Here is a 19998-nt window from a genome sequence, read left to right as displayed (position 1 = left end):
CAGGCACTCCAGCAGCAGCAGCTCGGTGGAATCCGATGCTGCTCAGGATGGTCGAGCTGGGTGCTCTGGAGAGCAGCAATCAGCACTGCCAGGTGGGACTACAGGGCCCAGCATCCCAGCTGAACAGGTCAGCCTGCCCTCCACATCAGGCGAGTCTGATTCAGAGGACACTGATGATAGCTGCAGCAGTAGTGGAGAGGGGGCGCTGATAATGCGGCAGATACAGCTGCAAGAGTCCCCAGAGAGGCTGCAGTCTTGCTATTTCGGGAATGATTTACCCCCGGAGACCTCAAGCAAAAAGAGGAGGAAAAAGGAAAAAACGTATATTGAAGAAAAGTTTGTTTATGTCACCAAGCACTCTGGTTTGGCTGCAAAGTCAAACCAGGGTGGTAACCCTGAGCTCCTAGTCCCGGGCTCTGTGGTGGGTCCGGTGCAGGGGACTGGGGAAGAGAGGGTTAATGCGGCCCAAAACTCCAAGCCCGCTTGTGCTAGTAGTGGGAATGGAGGAGTAAAGGAGGTGGAGAAGAGCATTGGGAAAGCGAAGAGTCGCGGCCAGTCCAGAGGTGCTGGCGCTGTTGGTCACGTCCCAGTGGGAGGGGGGCGTGATCCGGCACCAGGTCCCACCGGTGGTGGCTTAGCTGTCCCCCCTGTGTCCCTAAAGCGCCTTTCCGGTGCGGAGGGGGCGCAGGGGGTGGTGGCCGGGTCTACCGATCCTCCCACCCATGGTAAAGATCCTGCAAGGAAAGTTGGAGGAACTACAACTCCTAGAGTGGCTAAGGTGGGCGGAGCTACAGCCACCAATGTCCAGAGAAATGTTGAAGTGCATCTTCAGCCACCCACCGGAAGTGCCATGGACTTGCCCTCAGGGCATAAAGGGAAAGTTAATGGTAAAGATTACATGGGTCCTGGTCCAGCAGCGAATGGAGAAGTGAGTGAGGTAATGGATGCGGCTGTTGGTACCCCTGCTGCCCCTGTTCCTGCTGCCCCTGTTCCTGCAGGAACAGCTGTCCCCGGTTCCCCGGCAAGTATGCCACCTTGTGTACGGGTGGGTGGGGCTTCGGAGGGTAGTCAGGGCGTGGGTCAGGATCCAGTTGCCCCTCCAGCGGCGACAACATCTGGTAGAAGTTATGCCAGTGTCGCCGCTGGAGGGAGGGGAGAGGCGTCCTCCTTGTCTTTGGGCTCTGGGGACGGCGTTTTGCAACAGCGCCTCCTGGAGGCCTTGAGGAGGGGGGAGAGCTCGATGAATGTAGGGGGCAGAGTTGTGGATTTGTCTCTCTGGGTGGAGAGACATGGTCTTGGTGCCTTCCGAGAACAAAGGGGGGAGACTGTCTGGTCCCTGCCGACAACCGGGCAGGACATTGGCCGTAGGAATGTGGCTCGTCTTCAGTGGAGAGGCAATGACGCGTGCCCATCCAGGAGTAAGGTGGTGGAGCTTCTGCTGAAGATGGGTTTCAGGGCAAATGACATCTATGCCCTGATCCACCCCTACGGCTCGTCTGGGTTCGACATCAGCTTTGCTCGCCCGGAGGGCCTGGAGCTCTTCTGGGGGAATTATGAGCTGATGAAGGACGAGCCCGGCTGGCGCGGTTTCGCTGCACAAGTGGTAACCCGCCAGACTGGAGTCAAGAGAGTGACCGTTTTGACTCGTAACGAGTCCCTCTCTTGTTATGATATCATGACTTGGATAAGTCGGTACGGAGAGGTGGTGGATATGCCCAATAAGAACCGGGACGAACACGGCATCTGGTCCGGAGCCTGGACGTTTATGGTAAAACTTAAGCGTTCAGGGAATTCGGTGGCCCACATACCATCCGCGGCCTTCCTTGGCAGGGATCGTATCTTGGCCTTCTACCAGGGGCAGCCGAAGCTCTGTCACAAGTGCGGCGACCCCACACATTTGAGTGCAGCCTGTAACGTCATCAAGTGCGCTCTGTGTGGCGAGGTAGGTCATCTTGCGGCATCTTGTGCAGAGATTAGGTGTCACCTGTGTGGTGACCTCGGTCACCCATTCAGTCGCTGTCCGCGCTCTTTCGCCAATGCGGTCATGGCCCCAGCGGAGGAGAGCCGTGAGGTTGCTTCTGCAGGGGAGGGGACCAGCAGAGGCGATGGAGCCCAGGAGCCAAGGAAGAACAAACATGCTGGGGCAGCCAAGCTAAGGCGCCAAGAGAAGCGCGGAAGGGGCAGGGAGCTGGTAGAAACCCAGGTGGCAGGTGGGTCAATGCTGGCCCCTGCTCCGGACGCAAATCATGTGGCTGAGGCTCCAGGGGACAGGGAGCTGGATGAGGAGGTCAGGAGGATCCAAAGGGAAGAGGATGCCACTTATTCAGATTCTTCCCACTATGAAAGTGTGGGTGAGGGCAAGGATGAGTGGCAAAAGAAAAAGCGCAAGCAGGGCTCCAAGAAAATGAAAAAAAGGGAAGGGAAATCTTCCCCTGCAACGGGCCAGGTGCAGGAAGGCAATCCAAACTCTCCTCTTGTTGGGCTCTCCAACAGGTACCAAGCTCTCTCGTCCTCGGAGGGAGGGGTGCCTAGGACAAGCGTGAGGCCTACAGGGGGTGCTGAGCCTTCCTCTTGTGGGGGTTTGGTGACATCCAGGGGGAGGGCTGGCCCAGAGCCCAGTGGCAAGGAGGACGAGGTCGAGGAGCCCCTTGCCATGGACCTTTCAGTGTCCAAGAAACGTGGCAAGGGGTCATCCTCAGACCCTGATGAGAAGGGGGGTGGGAAGAAGAAAGCCATCTAACTCAATCACCAATGATGGCGGCACCCGCTCCGTTGACGCTGGCATCCATTAATGTTGCCAGCATTAAGTCTGATATGGCTAGATTTGCGGCCTTTGATTTTCTCGGCCGCGTTGAAGCCGACATTTTGTTTTTGCAAGAGACCAGGCTGCCAAATTTGGCAGCTGTGCACAAGGCAAGGAGGGAATGGAGGTCTGGTCCATCTTATTGGTCTCTTGCGGCCGAGCCATATAGCGGAGTGGCGGTACTTTTTACCGCAGCAGTTGAATGCCGACGGGTTATTGAGTTAGAAATAGGGAGGTGCCTGATCCTGGATGTTCTCATGAAGGGACAAGAGCTTCGGCTAATCAACATCTATGGTCCCCAAACCAAGCGGGACCGCAAGGATCTCTTTATGAGGATCAAGCCGTACCTTTTTACTAGTCGGCAGGTGATCTTTGGGGGTGACTTTAACGCAGTCACGAGGACCCGTGACAGGGGAGGCTCCCTAGGCAAGCCGACTTATGATAGCGTCGCGCTTAATAGCATAGCTAGCGAAGCTCGCCTGGTGGATGTCCACATCCGGCACACCCCAGGCCACGCGGGTTTCACCTATTATAGAGGCGAGTGCAGGTCTAGAATAGATAGGTTTTATTTGAAGGAGGAAGCCATCTCTTCACCAGTTTCTGTTGTTGAGGTGGAATTCTCCGACCACTGTCTGATTTTGTTTTCCCTGAATGTTGCAGAGACCCCCCGGATGGGTAGAGGCTTATGGAGGCTGAATTCATCACTCCTGGAGGAAGCAGAGATAAGACAGTCCTTTGAGGATTTTCTGCAGAGCCAGGTACCATTACTGGATCTTTGTAGCAGTAAGTCAGAGTGGTGGGAGATGTTCAAGATCAGGGCTGCGAGGTTCTTCCGCCAGCTCTCTAGCCTCAGGAGCCTGAGTAAGTATCGTCTTTATCAGGGCCTGAGGAGGAAACTCGAACATCTCGTCTCGACTGGAGGTAGCCGCGAGGAGATCTCCAGAGTGAAGTCTTTGCTCAAAGGGTGCCAGTATAATAGGCACGCATCTTTGGTTTTTGAGAGGGACTTCGGGAAGTACCACTCACCTGACCCTTACAGAAACTGCAAGATGTCAGTGAATCGTAAAGTTGTCACTGGACTGATCGACGGTACGGGATCTCTGAACAGGTCCAGATCAGGGATTCTGGAAGTCATCAGATCCTTCTACTCGCACCTTTTGAGGAAGAGGGATCTAGATCGAGATGTGATGTCGGCTTTCCTGGCTGAAGCTGTTCCTGAGCCAGGGGATGACCTCTCCCTTAATGTTTTGACAGAGGAGATCAACATAGAGGAAGTTAAACTGGCGATTGATGGGCTTGCGCTCAAAAAATCGCCAGGACCGGATGGCTTAACATCTGAGTACTATAAGACCTTTAAGGACCTCTTGAGTCCCCTCTTGACTGAGGTTTTCAATGAGTGTCTTTCCTCGGACACTCTCCCAAAGTCAATGAGGAGGTCGGCTTTGATCCTTCTGTCAAAGGGTAAAGACTCGAGCCGTATTGAGAACTGGCGTCCCATAGCGCTTCTCAATACGGACAGGAAGGTTCTGGCAAAAGTGCTGTTTAATCGGCTGGTCAAGTTTGCACCCCGGCTCCTCTCGGGCGCCCAGCATTGCTCTGTTCCAGGCCGTAGCACCTTTAGTGCTGTTCTAGGTGTCCGGGAGGCAGTGGAGCAGGGTAGGGCTGGTCACTGGGAGGGGTACCTGCTGTCCTTGGATCAGGCCAAAGCGTTTGATCGGGTTAATCACGAGTACCTCTGGTCTGTTCTTCTGAGATATGGCCTGCCAGTGGGGTTTGTCAATTGGCTCAGGACATTGTACGCGGGGGCTGAGACTTTCCCGCTAGTGAACGGTTGGGTCGGCCACCCATTTGAGGTTGGGTCTGGCGTCCGTCAGGGTTGTCCTCTGAGCCCCTTGCTGTACGTGTTTGCCATTGATCCTTTCCTTAGGATGATTGATGGTGGGCCTATGGCGGGGGTCGGGATGGATCGGGCGGTGCCGGAAGCCGCCCTCAGGGTGGCAGCGTACGCTGATGACGTCACCGTCTTTGTGTCCTCGAGGGGGGAGGCAGAGTACGTGATGGCAGAGGTGGATCGCTACTCGGAAGCATCTGGGTCCGGCATCAACTGGGATAAGTGCGAAAGTCTCTGGTTAGGAAGGGGAGATCCTACATTTGGTCTCCCGGACACTCTTCCAGTGCCCCAGGACTCGGCTAAAGTTCTCGGCATCAAATTTGGCCGGGGAGATTACCCCATGCAAAATTGGGTGGTCAGGCTCGATGGTGCCACTCAGAAGGTGGCCCAGTGGAAGGGTTGGTCTTTGACCCTTCGGGAAAGGGTTAACCTGATCAAAACATACCTGCTCCCTTTATTCATCTACCTGGGCAGCGTATGCATTTTGCCAGAACCTCTCTGGACCCGGGTCTACAACCTGTTCTTCCTAATGTTGTGGGGGAACAGGTTGAACCTAATTAGGAGAGATGTCACATATCGCACGAGGAGACTAGGGGGGTTATCTATGGTCAACCCCGTGGTGTTTCTCGTAAACACCTTTGTTAAGATCAATATAGGCAACCTCTGGCAAGAGAGGGCTCCTCCGTGGGTATTCTCCTGTTGGGGATGGCTTCGGCCTTTCTTCCAGGAATGGGAGACAGGAGGGCGAGTGAAGGATCTTCGCACGCCGCACGGGCATCTTCCGGCTTACGCTACCGTGGTTCTGAAGATGATACGTCGGTGGGGTCTGGGGATGTGGGAGATCAGAACTCTGTCGAGGAAACTCCTCGATAAGAGGGTTCTGTTGACCCATTTCCAGAAGCCCCTGGCGCTCAAGGACTGCCCAAGTCGGGACCTGGAGGGAGGGTTACGTTTATTGAATTCTGACAGGATCCCCTTGAAGTTTTGGGACTTGACTTGGCGCTGTTTCCACGGGAGACTGTATGTAAGGGGCAACTTGAAGAGCAGGCCACTGGTGGATAGGGGTTGCCCCCGCCAGGAGTGCAGCAACGTACTGGAAAGCATGGAGCATTTCCTGCTTCAGTGTCCCTTTAATACAGAGGTGTACAAACGGGTGGGAGCCTCCATTGGTTGGCCCAGGTTGGCACGCCTCTCGTATGCGGAATGGGTCTATGGGGCATTCGGGGACCTTGGTCGCAGGGACCGGTGCACTTTATTCTTAGTCAGCCTAGTGGTCAGGTTTCACATTTGGAACGCACGGTGTCTAGTTTCGACGGAAGAGAAAATCCTCCCCGTGGATGAGGTGAATAGAAACATCCTTGGTGACCTGGTGAAGGTGCGCTCTCTGGATTATGAGAGGTTGGGCACGACTAAGGCCTCTCTCCTATGGAGAGGGTTTGTATTTCGTTAGGGACAGTCTTCTTATTGTTAGGGTCTTTGTAGGGACAGAATAGGGAGAGGTAGGGACAGTTTCTCTGGAGTAAGTTTTAGGGAAGGAGTAGGGACATTGTAGGGACAGATTAACTATAGGGATAGTGTTTCTCTATTTGGTCGGTGCCCGGCTTATCATATCCAGTCCTTGTGGAGGGCTGAGTGTGACACTAGTAGAGTTTTTGTTTTCGGTCAAAGATAAAGTATGTACGGCTGCAGGTAACTGAACCTTAGGCTTTCGGGTACTAATATGTAGTGTTGGTTTGTAGTTGTGTAGTATAAGAGATGTTATATGTTATGTTTTGTTTTGTATATAGGACTAGGGGTTATAGATAGGTTGGGTGGGGGTTTATTGGGGGGGGGGGGGGGATTTATGCCTCAGCCGTAGCTTGACACGTCCCGGACAATGAACACTGGGCACGGACTGTTGGTGCGGGCGTGGCCCTCAGGCTGCGGCGGGCAGGGTGTGTGTATGCGGTGCAGCTCGGCTCGTCCTGGACATAGACATTGAGCACGGACTTGGGATGCAGGCGTGGCTCCCAGGCTGCACCGTAGGGGGTTGTTTGGGGTGTGTGGTGGTTTGGTCTGGATATAGGGTTAGTTTAGGATTATGTAAGGTTTTATTTTTTTAGGTGGTGGGCATTAAAAAAAAAAAAAAAAAAAAATTTGCAAAAAATATAAAAAAAAAAAAAAAAAAAAAAAAAAGGGATTGGGTTGTTCTTATTGTTACTACTTTTGTTATTTGCATTATTGTTGTTATATAATTGCTTTGGTTATTAGTCGTTTTCTTTCTTCTTTTTTTGGGATTTCAGGCTGGATCCTGTGAGTTAGGGATGTTGTCTCACATGTGGGTATATTGTTATATGTAGTGTGTAGTGTATATGTATTGGTGAGGATGAGTGAGTGTAGTTTTGGAGTGCAGGTTGGTGTAGTGTGCGGTGTGTATTATTTGGACCAGATGGACCTTTTGCTTTTGTCCCCTTTGTCCTGAAGTAAGGCAAAGTACAGTTAATATAAGTGATGATTTGTTTTTGTTTTATGTTTATGCCAAGTGAGCGACATTTATGTTCTGTTTATTGTTATGTTTTTCACTTTTATAATAAAAAGATCTACAGGATGTAACTCAGGAGCAGTACAGGATAAGTAATGTATGTACACAGTGACTTCACCAGCAGAATAGTGAGTGCAGCTCTGGAGTATAATACAGGATGTAACTCAGGATCAGTACAGGATAAGTAATGTATGTACACAGTGACTCCACCAGAAGAACAGTGAGTGCAGCTCTGGAGTATAATACAGGATGTAACTCAGGATCAGTACAGGATAAGTAATGTATGTGCTCAGTGACTCCACCAGCAGAATAGTGAGTGCAGCTCTGGAGTATAATACAGGATGTAACTCAGGATAAGTAATGTATGTACACAGTGACTCCACCGGCAGAATAGTGAGTGCAGCTCTGGAGTATAATACAGGATGTAACTTAGGATAAGTAGTGTAAATAATTTTGTCTTATAACCTTCACTTACCAAGTGATAACTGGACTCAAGCTTGTTGTAATGGAGACACTCTTTACGTCTCACTGCATTATATTTCCGCTCACTTTGGCATTCATAGAATATTCCCGAAAATGTCTTTTGAGGTCACCACAGGAATAAAACTAAACTATAAATTGTGGGACTTGGTAGCACTTGATGCTGACATCTCATCACATACATGCATTGGCTGATCAGGTATGCCAACCCATGTACAGCTCCCTCTTCCTGGGCATCAATACAATGGCTTACCCAGAGAGTAATGTTCAAAGTGCTTAGGGAATTGCTGAAAAGCTCTGCCTCCTATCGTCTTTATCGTCCTCCGGACTCGCGCTAAGCATGAATGTCTCACACTTCTGATGCTAATTGAATGTAATTATTTCTTCAAAGTTCCATGAAAACTCTGGCTCAAATTCCTGAATTCGCTAAACATGGTTCCTGGGGGTGGGGGTGGGGGGGGGATTGTGAATTTTTGAATTTGCCTGAAGAATAACGATTAATTTTTTACCAACTAATCAGATCTCTCAAGCAGATTGTCAGCCAGCGAGGTATCACCGCTCATCAATAATGAAGCCATCCAGGCAGATTCGAGCCCCGTAGCCTCCTGCATAATTCACTGCCAGGTCTTCAAAAGGCAAAAAATCTAAGCTTTTATTTGATATCCTTTGTAATTTTGCAGTGAAGATTGAATGTATAGGCAGAGGAGGACCCAGGCCACCGAATAAAAGACCCTGACGGTCGGACACAATGAAGAAACATGACAGTAACCGTAGTCCATGTGCGTCTCATCCGGGAACCGTCGGAGAACAGGCAGCACTCAAAGCTTCGGGTTGAGTGGTCTCATGTCTTATGATGATACTTACAGTTTCGACATGAAAGGAATTCAAATCCGCACGATGAGGAAATGTAATGACAGTTTGGAAGTCGCTGCCATTTTTATGCATTGCAACAAGGTGCAGTAGTGCCCACTGAACAGCCTGCGGTACTGAAAAATCTACTTGTCCCTCCTCTCGATAACCTCCATCAGCCATTCAGCACAGCTAAAAAGGGGTCAAGTAACATTTCCTAACAGCCCAGTCTACTATGAAATTGAAAGAACCCCATTTATGACAAGGCCAAACTTCTTTAGCATATTAGTGGCAACACTTGCACAGTGCCGGCTCTAGACAGATTGCATCCTGTGCGGAAATTTTGTTACTGCTCGCGTCATAAAAAACTATATATATTGTACTGTACACTACTTGTGCCAAAAGCCACAAAGATAGCACCATACCCGCACCAGAACAGTTCAGTAAATACTGTGTCAGAGCCAAGCTCAATACATAAATACAACACCAAAGCCATGTTCAGTAGATAAATACGGCACCAACAGCAAGCTCAGTACATAAACACAGCACCAGAACCAAGCATAACCAGCTTCAGTACATACATACAGCATCAGAACCAAGCGACATCAAGTTGAGTACATAATTACAGCATCAGAAGGAATCTCAGAACATAAATATGGCACCAGAACCAAGCTCTGTACACAAATACAGCACCAGAACCAAGCTCAGTACATAAATACAGCACAAGAACCAAGCTGAACCAACTTCAGTACATACAGCATCAGAACCAAGCGACATCAAGTTCAGTACATAAATACAGCATCAGAAGGAATCTCAGAACATAAATATGGCACCAGAACCAAGCTCTGTACACAAATACAGCACCAGAACCAACACCAGTACATAGGGATAGCACCAAAACCAAACTTAGTACATAAATACAGCACCAAAACCATGCTCAGTACATAAATATAGCACTGTAACCAAGCTTAGTACATAGATAGCGCACTAGAACTAAGCTCAGTACATAAATACAGCATCAGAACCAAGCTCACATTGTGGTGACCTGAAGTGTGACATTACATTATAAAAGTGCTTAACTGCAAGTCCAGAGCAACTGTCCTAACTACAGGTCACCAAAGGGTAGTTATGCAGAATTTTGTGCAATAAGAAGATGGAGTCTGGATAGGGAACTAAATAGTTAATTTAGCTTAGTCATTTTTACTTTACTACAGACAAGACCTTCTACTGTCATAGATCATGTAATCTATCAGAAGAAAGAAGTTCCCTGCTTGGTCGAGGGGCGCAGCAAACCAAAGCCAAGCTGAAACAAGAGCACTGAGTAAAGTAAGGTGAGTTATTTCCTGTTTCCCTGATCTGTGGCATACTAGATAATGTTAAAAATGTTGAGAGGCGGGGAAGGAGTCAGAGTGTAGAGTGAGTGAGGAGAGAGAAGCAGGAGGGAGACTGTCTGCAGCCAGGTGAAGCTGTCTTACTGGTTTCTCCCCCTGTCCTTTAACTGGAGAAACTTAAAGGGGTTGTCTCGCGAAAGCAAGTGGGGTTAAGCACTTCTGTATGACCATATTAATGCACTTTGTAATGATTGGCTGGGATCGGCACACGTGACGGGGCAGAGCTACGCGATGACGCGTAGAAGGGGGCAGAGCCAGAACACCGCTCGTGCCAGACCGAGACGAAGGCAGAAGACCCTTCTGCGCAAGCGCGTCTAATCGGGCGATTAGACGCTGAAGTTAGACGGAGCCATGGAGACGGGGACGCCAGTGCAGGAAAGGTAAGTGAATAACTTCTGTATGGCTCATATTTAATGCACGATGTATATTACAAAGTGCATTAATACAGTATGGCCATACAGAAGTGCTTAACCCCACTTGCTTTCGCGAGACAACCCCTTTAATGAAAACTTCAAGAACCCTATGTGCCGCTGATCAATCATCTACAACACTGAGAGAAGTCTGTGCTTGTTGTCAGGACTTGAAATCCATTCAAGACGTGCTTCCACCAAACAATCAACACAGTCACAGCATCGCAGGCTGCAAGGATCCCAGAATCTCCAGAGGATACCACGGAGTGAGTACTGGAGACGCTCATGTTTTATGGTTGGCAATATACTGTTAGTCGGATGATAGGGGTTTAGTCCTCGTCAGTCTCTATAGCTTCCCCATATCTCAGGTGCTGCCTCCCCAGGGCTTGTTTATCCGTGTATCAAGGTTTAAACTGTGTATATGCAAGTTTAACTGTTTAATATTCTTGCAGACCGCCACATTCAACAGTAAATGGAGGTCATCAGGAAAGTTGATCGGCACGGCTTGGGGTCCCCGACAATCAGCAGATTGAAAAGGCCGCACGGCTCAGGTGAGCGCTGCAGCCTCTTCTCAGACCTGTTCATTGATCACATGGTCTGAAAGCAGCTCAGTCATACTGAAGTGAAGGGTACTGAGCTGCTATACTAGGCACAGCCACTAAACAATGCACAGCTCTGTGCCAGGTATGGACTGATGTGACAGCGATACTCATACAAGTGCCACTGTCCCTTCAATCACCTGATTAGCAGTGGATCCCAAGCGCTGAACCACTGACAATCAACTATGTATGACTTAGGCCATCAATAGTTCAGTGTCAGAAAACCCCTTTAAGCTTTACTCATGCATGCTGGGCCGTTCAGCGAAGTTCCAGGCGGACAGACTCCCAATGAACTATTGCTACTCCCCATTACATGAATAAGGTTCTTACTAACAGAGACAGAGGTGGTTTCTACCAAGTTGTAGCGTCTTCCAAAACCACCCGAATTCAGTACAGGCAGATAGAAAATAAGAATATTTCTCAAGAAACGTACAAATTCACATTCCGCTCCCGCACGCGCCACATTCTTCTTTCTACCTATTTTAAACCTGTTAATTAAGAAAAAATGAATTATCCTTCAGCCGAGGTGCCATAAAAATGTCCTGTTATGAAGGAATAAAGGCTGCATCACACGTTCTGCGGAATCCGGGATTTTGAGTTTAATTTTTAGCTAGGATAGATGATTACGCTCTTAATTGTGCAGGCGACATATATTTTTTTGTGGCCTCTGCAATAACGCAGAAGTAGCTGACACCTGCGAACGAGGCAAATGAATTTAAAGTTTCTTCAGACACATTGTGAAAATAACAACCATTTATTTCCTGCGCTTATATAGTAGCGCAAATCTTCAGGAGAGGAAAATGTGTATAAAGAGGCTACAGGGAGCCGTGATGTGTGGAGTCAGAATACCCTGTATATTATGTATATGGTCTATGAGGGCAGTACGGGGTAGGGGGGGGGGGGGGGCGCGGTCCGACAATCATCCAACACTTTACTGCTCCTACCGCAGCTTTACATGCTTTAGGGCTTATTCACACGGGAGATATTCATGTACATGTGCTGTTCGTGCTTGCAACACACTGCGTATGACAAAACAAGGACCAATTCCAGTCAGTGGGACTTGTCAGACATGCAATTTTTTTCCCACGGATCAATGGTTAGTCGAAAGAGAATCCCAGCATGTCCAATTTGTTGGATGATGGTCTCACATCTAAGCCTACAGGCTTTTTCGTGCACCACACTTTGACCCCTTTGCGTGACCTTTGGTGGATGATTTTGGTGTCATTAGATTTGTGACATCCTCACCACCATCGTAAAATACTAAAATTTGAGTTTGATACATTAAATGACCTGTCAGGCCAGGTCAAAGTCCCTATGTTAAGTCTATGGGTGCACGCCGCTGGGGAGAGTGAAGCGTTACTAAGCGAGCCCTGAGCGGTGCAAAAGGTGAGCGAGAGAGAAAGAAGTGGAGAGAGAAGATTAATTAAAATCAGTCTTTTTTTTCCACAGGATGCGGGATAACGTGCTGATTGGTGGGGGTCTCAGCAGTAAGACCCGGCCGGTCTCAAGAACAGGGATCGGGTGTCCTGGCCTGTCTGCACCCACCCGGAGGTTCCAACGCAAATGTAAAACCACCCTTAATCATGCATCATAAATGACACGAAAGCAATGATTGATCGCTATGATAATGTATTACAATAGCAATCCTGTCTGGCATCCTATTGGCACGGCAACCCATCGGCCCTCCGCAATGTAATTGCGGAGGGCGATGATGTCACAGATGGAGCACGCTCCCTCTGTGCACCCTTTACATGCCGTGATGTACATTGATCTTGGCACATAAAGGGTTAAGAGTGGGGATCGCTGTTCTCATTGATCCCGGCTGTTGCAGCGGGAAGCTGGCTCCCACTGCAGAATGGCGCAGGCTCACTTCTGAACCTGCACGCAATGTACAGCAGGGCACCTATTGCTTTGTATGGGAGACTGTTCTAGGTATAAAGCTGAGCGGTTAGGGGTGGTGGTGTGAACAGCTTCAAGATTAGTGGCAAGTCTAGTGGTGCCACCTAGTGGCTCGGGCACAGGGAATTCCTTGGTACGTCCATCTTGTCTTTGGGACTGGACTATCCTGGTCGCTCTCCAACTGGCATTCACCCAGCAGCACTGTTGCTGTGCGAAAGGACTAGTGATCAAATCCCCGGTGCGACTCTTCAGAGAAATCCTGTGTCTCCATGAAGCTTGCAGCAAGTGGAACTTTATTTGAGTAAAGGCATGGCTTCTGGTTCTCCTTGAGATTGGTTCTCACATTTCTTCTGCTCTGAGGAATTAGAGGTCTGCAAATTAGAAAGCCTGGGAATTAGACAGTCTGTGAAATTCCTCTAGTCTCTCTCCTCTGTGTGGAATATATCAACTTTTCCCCAGCAAAGCCTCACTTCAGCATACATGAGCTCCAGTAGCACTCTCTTATCTCATCTCCTAACTTCACAGCTACCCTGCTGTCTTGAGTTTAGCTAATGTGCCTCACTTTTCCTTTCACTTTCTCTACTGCTCTGCTCTGCTCTGCTCTTGCAGTAGGACAGGAACTGTCCTCTCTTCATCTACTATGCAATCAGGGACCAGCGCATAGCACAAGGCAGCAGACACTCTTTCCCAGACACTGAGGGCAAATAGCTTGAACAATGTAAAATGTTACAAAATAGTGAAACCTACAGTTTGCTCAGCAGCACATCTGTTACTGAATGCAATAGAAACCTGTGTCATTATCAGTATACATCTCTTTGTCATACCCCTTTACATTGGCATGCTCTGTGACCCGTGTAAAGGTCATTTTGCAGGGAGGGGAAGGAGGCGAGCTGTGATATCACCTATTCTGAATGGTGGATCCTGTGTTACCTCTCAGTGTAATCCTGCCTGTGATGTTAGTGAGATGACGTCTGCAAAGTTTTCTTTACAGAACAGGAAGTTTCAGACTATTATTAGGCTCTGTGGTCAGTGTGAGAACTGCAGGATTTCAGGATTTTTTTAAAAATCCAGATTGACTAAAAATGTTAAACATGTTTGTAAGAATTTTTGCACTTTTTTTTGGTTTTTAACACAAAAATGTAATCTATATTGTAGGTCTTTTTCTCATTACACAATCCCTTTAACCCCCGTCACCAGCTATGCAGCTGCCTGCTTCTTTAACCCTTTACACCCCGCTAACAGCAGTAAGCATGTATTGACCTTGGTGTGTGTAACCGTGTTGATTCCGGTACGGTCAGACTCGCTAATTCCCCCACTCCTGAGGAGACGAGCTCAGGGCGGCGCAGTAATGTGTGATCGCTGTATGAACATCAGACAGCTTGACAGCCGGGCGAGACGATGACTCCAGTGGCCCAGCGACCTTTACAGCACTCCTGTGTCTTTAATGCCTTCTTTTTTATCATGGTTCCAGGCTAAAACTTTTCATTTGCATTTAAATGGAGAGTCGGAAGTCTGTAAATCTCAATTTTCTTAGTGAGTGGGCATAATGGTTGTTTAATCATGTTCAGATGATGCCTGCAGCTCCAGAGCAGACGAGGGGCAGCGCATATCTAATTCTGCACAGGGAACATGGACGCCCTCCTCCTCTCTACCCCATCCCTCATGCTCCCTCCGGACCTAAACGCCCTTGTTACATGACCCAGTCACGGAGCCCTTCAACTGATGCAATAAAGCACCCCACCTCTACCCTTGACCTATAAGCTTTCAATCTAAGCCAGGTATCATGTTCATAGGTCCATTAACCCCTTGCACACCATAGACTTTGCCTTCTATCCAGACATGGCAAGCGGTGAAGAGCTACCTATTTGATGTCACTACTTTACAATTAATTTTTATGCTCTCCCTTTATGACTTTACTTTCCATCGTTTTACAGCCGACGCGTTTCACACAGAGCGGCATCCAATTTTTAAGCATTTAACCTGATTTAAAAGAGGCACCTTCTCCCAGAAAGCAATTGTTCAGCTTATTAGGACTTTTATAGGGAACGCCGGCTTGTGTGCGCATCTTACTCTGCCGCATCTTTGTTTTTGGAACTTTGTGGAACTTTCTTACAAGCCCAAAGCTATAAATCATCTCCGCTACATACCGAATCCGGAATGTGTGGGGTTTAATAAAGTTAAGTCAATAAACGTATTTCATTTTTCTGGCTTGTAGGGTTTTTTTGTGCCCGAATTTTATAAGGAAAGTGACTGTCTGATCGTCAGAAGTTAATCATGAAAGATTCAGAACAGGAACATTCAGATTTCATTTACCTGCAGGACAAGAAGTTGCATTAAGAGGATTCCGGAGACAGAAGGAGGAACAGAGGCCAAAGATACATTTCACTTTCACGGATACATTGTCCTCAGTGTTGGCGGGGTACCGGGAAGACCATGATGTGAAGTTGACTCTGGGTTGACTTGAGCGCTATGAAAAGTTTGATGCCTGATTCTTCTCAAATGTTTGTCCAGCGATGAGAGTTCATGTATGATGTTGTATGTCCTCACAGACCCGTCAGCAGCAGGATGAGGGGCGGCTGTTCTATGTCATATAGTACCACAAGTAATCCAGAGTGTCATCGTTGGCCCAATCATGTCCATCCACACTGAATGGCCATTTATTTGAGACCCACATTTAGTAGTGTGTTGGACACAGGTATTCGAGGACACAGGTGAGCCAAGAAAACCTTCGTCGTTACCATTACTGCACCTCCATCAGCTGACAAGAATGGGTCATAGATTTTGCTGCTTGCACCAATTTCTGACCTCCCATCAGCACGGTGCAACAGAAATCTGGAACATTCAGACCAGTTGATATTTTCTATTCAGTAATACAATTTTTTTTCGCTCTTTTCCCCCTGCAGTCTTGCCTTTGTTTCTCTTAGACACAATGGTGCTAGAACTGGTTATTTGGTGTTCTCGCCCAAGAGTCCCCACCCACCGGTCCGCGGACTGGGGCCGGGCCTTTAGGTGCTTAGCGCCGGTCTGCAGTACCACCGGGAACTTTTCTTCTAAACACAAGGTCCGCGGGCCGAATCCGGAGGGCTGCTAATTACTGGGGGGTGGGCTGGTTATTACTGGTGGAGGGGCTGCTTATTACTGGTGGGGGGGCTGCTTATTACTGGGGGTGGGGGCTACTTATTACTGGGGGGGCTGCTAATTACTGGGGGGGCTGGTTATTAATGGGGGGAGGCTGCTTATTTCGGGGAGGGGGGGCTGCTTATTACTGGGGAGGGCTGTCTATTACTGGGGAGGAGATAAATTATATGCTGCCCTATGTGTGTGCTGGGGAGGGGGCGGGGGGGGAATAGATGATATACTGCCCTATGTGTGTGCTGCCAGGTGGGGGGGGGGGGTTAGTATATTATACTGCCCTATGTGTTTACTGCCAGGACATTCTAAATGTCATAATTAAATAAGTACAAATGTTGATGAAGTAGTTAAAACAACAGATCAAGGTGCAAAGCAATGAAGTTTCTTTATTTCTTTCCTCCCAGACAGAAAAACACGACGTTTCGACTACAAGAGTCTTTGTCAATCAGGAGGCTGTAATCGGCACATGTGACGGGGGCGGAGCTACGCGATGACACGTACAAGGGGGCGGAGCCAAAACACCGCTGCTGCCGAGCAGAGCCGAAGGGAGAAGACCCATCTGCGCAAGCGCGTCTAAAAAAGCAAGAAGACACCGAAATTAGACGGAGCCATGGAGACGGGGACGCCAGCAACGGAGCAGGTAAGTGAATAACTTCTGTATGGCTCATATTTAATGCACGATGTATATTACAAAGTGCATTAATATGGCCATACAGAAGTACTTAACCCCACTTGCTTTCGCGAGACAACCCCTTTAAGGCTCCAAGGTGACTGTTGTGGATAGTTACACTGACACATGGAGAGCCAATACAATACCGTAATTGCCCCAAAATCTTTCTCAAGACTGAAATTTTGACTCGGGCTGAGATGGATGGTGTACATACCCTCAAAGTGCCTACAGGCATAACTGCCAGGAGCCGGCAGGACAGTCCTGGATTTACTATGCGGCCCCTTCTACATAACTGCTATGAAGGGTAATGTGCAGTATAGCCGGGGATGCCAGCAAGCATATCCCCCTCACCTGACAGCATAACATTGGTGGGGGGCCAATACTTTTGTCAATACAATGTATATCCTGTAGCGTGTCTTTAACACATGAAGTTATAGTTGGTGGCCAGGACAGGAATATACTGCTGTATAACACCATCGTGTCTCAGAAACCACTGCTTACGGCGCCCATAGAAGCACACATTTAACCCTGTCCTGATAGTTTGTTACAATGTATCAATGCAGTTAATGTATCAGCCTGTTTAGCTCACAGAGGATTGTGTAGACTGGATACACTGTAACAAGTCTACCATCAGCTCTGTACAGGATCATTGGATATTAGCAGGAATATTCCCATTCACTGATAGCAAGCAGTGTTCGTGCAAACAGGTAATAAGCACAAAGTCGATTACAAAGTTACAGAACTTTGCCTTATACAACGATTACACTTTGTTCGTATAGAACGGGAAATCCCTAAAAGTTTCTGCTGGTTGTAACTCGTGCGGCGCTCAGATCTCCGCAGACTCTCATTAAAGCAGGAAAAGCTATTTTCAAAGAAGCCACAAGAAAATCCCTTTAAGTGACGTGAGTCTGTGTCGCGAAAGCTGCGAAACTCCGGGATTCAGCTCAATTCTAAGGATTTTGTAAGATTTGGTTTTAGCCAAATAAACAGAACTCAGTCATCGGCAACGTAATCCGCTTTGATGTTTGCAGTTATCTCTCATGCTGGAGCTGAAGTCACAGATAAGATTGTATCTCTCACTTCCCTCTCGCGTAATTTAAATATGCAAATCAGGATGAAGGTCCTGGGTAGAATCTCCAAGTAACAGCCATGAAGTTTGCATGTTCCTTGTATGCATCAATGACTGTCCTTGTGGGGTTATATCCTGCACATGGGAAGTCATATATTGAACGCCCACTTTTTTTTTAGAGACACCCGTCCAGTAGCATGTTTGACTCCTTTGGCTTCCAGGACCTCAGAAATTTGTTGTATCATCTATCTACAGGTATCAGAAGACCCAGCGTGTTCCTAGAGACCATCCCGACACCATTACTCCACCAGCCTGTCAGGAAGGGGTCGTAGATTCATGCTTCTGACCTCCCATCAGTATGGTGGGAAAAAAATCTAGATCCGTCTGACCAGGAGATGTTTTTCCGCTGCTCAGTGATACAAGTTTTGCGCTCTTTTGCCCGCTGGAGTCTCATCTCTCTGTTTCTCTTACACACAATGGCGCTGAAACTGGTCGTCCGCTGTTATATCCCATCCGTGCTAAAGAACTGCGAGGTGTGTGTTCAGACACATTGGTTGGAGCTCCAGGGTTGTATTAAGCTGCTCTTGACTGTACAGAACCTGTTGGTAAGAACCCTATTTTACAGCTTGGATACAATATGTGATACAGGTAGCATGGAGGCTCTAGTGCCCTGTTGTACCGCCTCTAGCTTGGATACAAGATGTGATACGGGTGGGCATGGAGGCTCTAGTACCCTGTTGTATCACCTCTAGCTTGGATACAAGATGTGATACGGGTGGGCATGAAGGCTCTAGTACCCTGTTGTACCGCCTCTAGCTTGGATACAAGATGTGATACAGGCAGGCATGGAGGCTCTAGTATTCTGTTCTACCACCTCTAGCTTGGATGTGATATGGGCAGGAATGGAGGCACACAGGTTCTGTATGGCATCCTGCGGCATGTCACTCCACATTTGCTTTAACTGAGCCTCTAGTTTGTGTAAAACCGTAGGCTGTGGAAGTTTGCATCCCAGATAGTCCCATACATGATCTACTGGTGATAAATCTGGCAACCGCGAAAGTGTGCCAATGTTGTGGGGGCTCCTGTGACCCCCTTGTGTTCGGCCGAGCATTATCCTCCTGCCTCTTGGAAGCCGCCATGAGAGAAACACATGGGGCTGCAGGATGTCCTGAACATATCGCTGAGCTGTCATTGTCCCTCGTACCACTACTGAGGGGACCGACTGTTGTATGCGATGGGCCCACCAGACCATCACACCAGCAGGGGGCAGTATGCCGCTCCACAGCAAAGGCAGGATTGAGGCGCTCACCCTGAGGTCCCCAGACACGAACACGGCAGTCGTCAGCACCCAAACTAAACATGGATTATTCGCTGAAGACAACCCGGTTCCCCTCCGTAGCGTCCAGTTTTATCGTTCACAACATCACTGCAAATGGAGGCAACGGTGGGGGTCAGAGGCCGTACATATAATGGGGGCCACAAGACCAAATGTTCTTCAGCCAAGTGCCTGGAAATGGTTCCAACAGACACAGGGCTGTAATGATGGCGTCCCCTGTCTGTGGATGGCAGACAATGTAAAAGTTTGAGCTGTTGGTGTTTGTCGGACGATCAGATGCTCCTCTCTACTGGTGGTCTGTCGGGGGTTCTGAGACCAGTCACCTTGTGTGCCCTCACACATCCACTGGTCCCAACACCTCTAAACAGTCTGGTCAGACACTCCTCTCTACTGGTGGTCTGTAGGGGGCGTCCTGAGCCCGGTCACGATGTGTGCCCTCACACATCCACTGGTCCCAACACCTCCTAACAGTCTGGTCAGACGCTCCTCCCTACCGGTGGTCTGTCGGGGGTCCTGAGCACGGTCACCTTGTGTGCCCTCACACATCCACTGGTCACAACACCCCCTAACAGTCTGGTCAGACGCTCCTCTCTACTGGTGGTCTGTAGGGGGTCCTGAGCCTGGTCACCTTGTGTGCCCTCACACATCCACTGGTCCCAACACCCCCTAACAGTCTGGTCAGAATTGCCCGGTGGGGGACAATTCATTGATACGACCATCCAGCTTCTTACATCCCAATAATGCGCCCCTCTCAGACTCTGGTAATGGTGTGAAATCTCTTCTCTGCGTCGTAGAGGCGTCTAGTGGCCAACAAGCTCTACAAGCGGAAGAAGAGGTCACTACACACAAGGAGCCTCCGAGAGCCTCTTATAGGCCAAGGGGGGAACTACTTATAGGGCCTCCGGTGACAAGACCGTTCATCTAATCACCACAACTCCCATCATTCAC

This window comes from Eleutherodactylus coqui, chromosome 6, assembly GCF_035609145.1.
Source record: "Eleutherodactylus coqui strain aEleCoq1 chromosome 6, aEleCoq1.hap1, whole genome shotgun sequence".
In the NCBI taxonomy this organism is placed as follows: domain Eukaryota; kingdom Metazoa; phylum Chordata; class Amphibia; order Anura; family Eleutherodactylidae; genus Eleutherodactylus; species Eleutherodactylus coqui.
Note: the sequence above shows the minus strand (reverse complement) of the source record.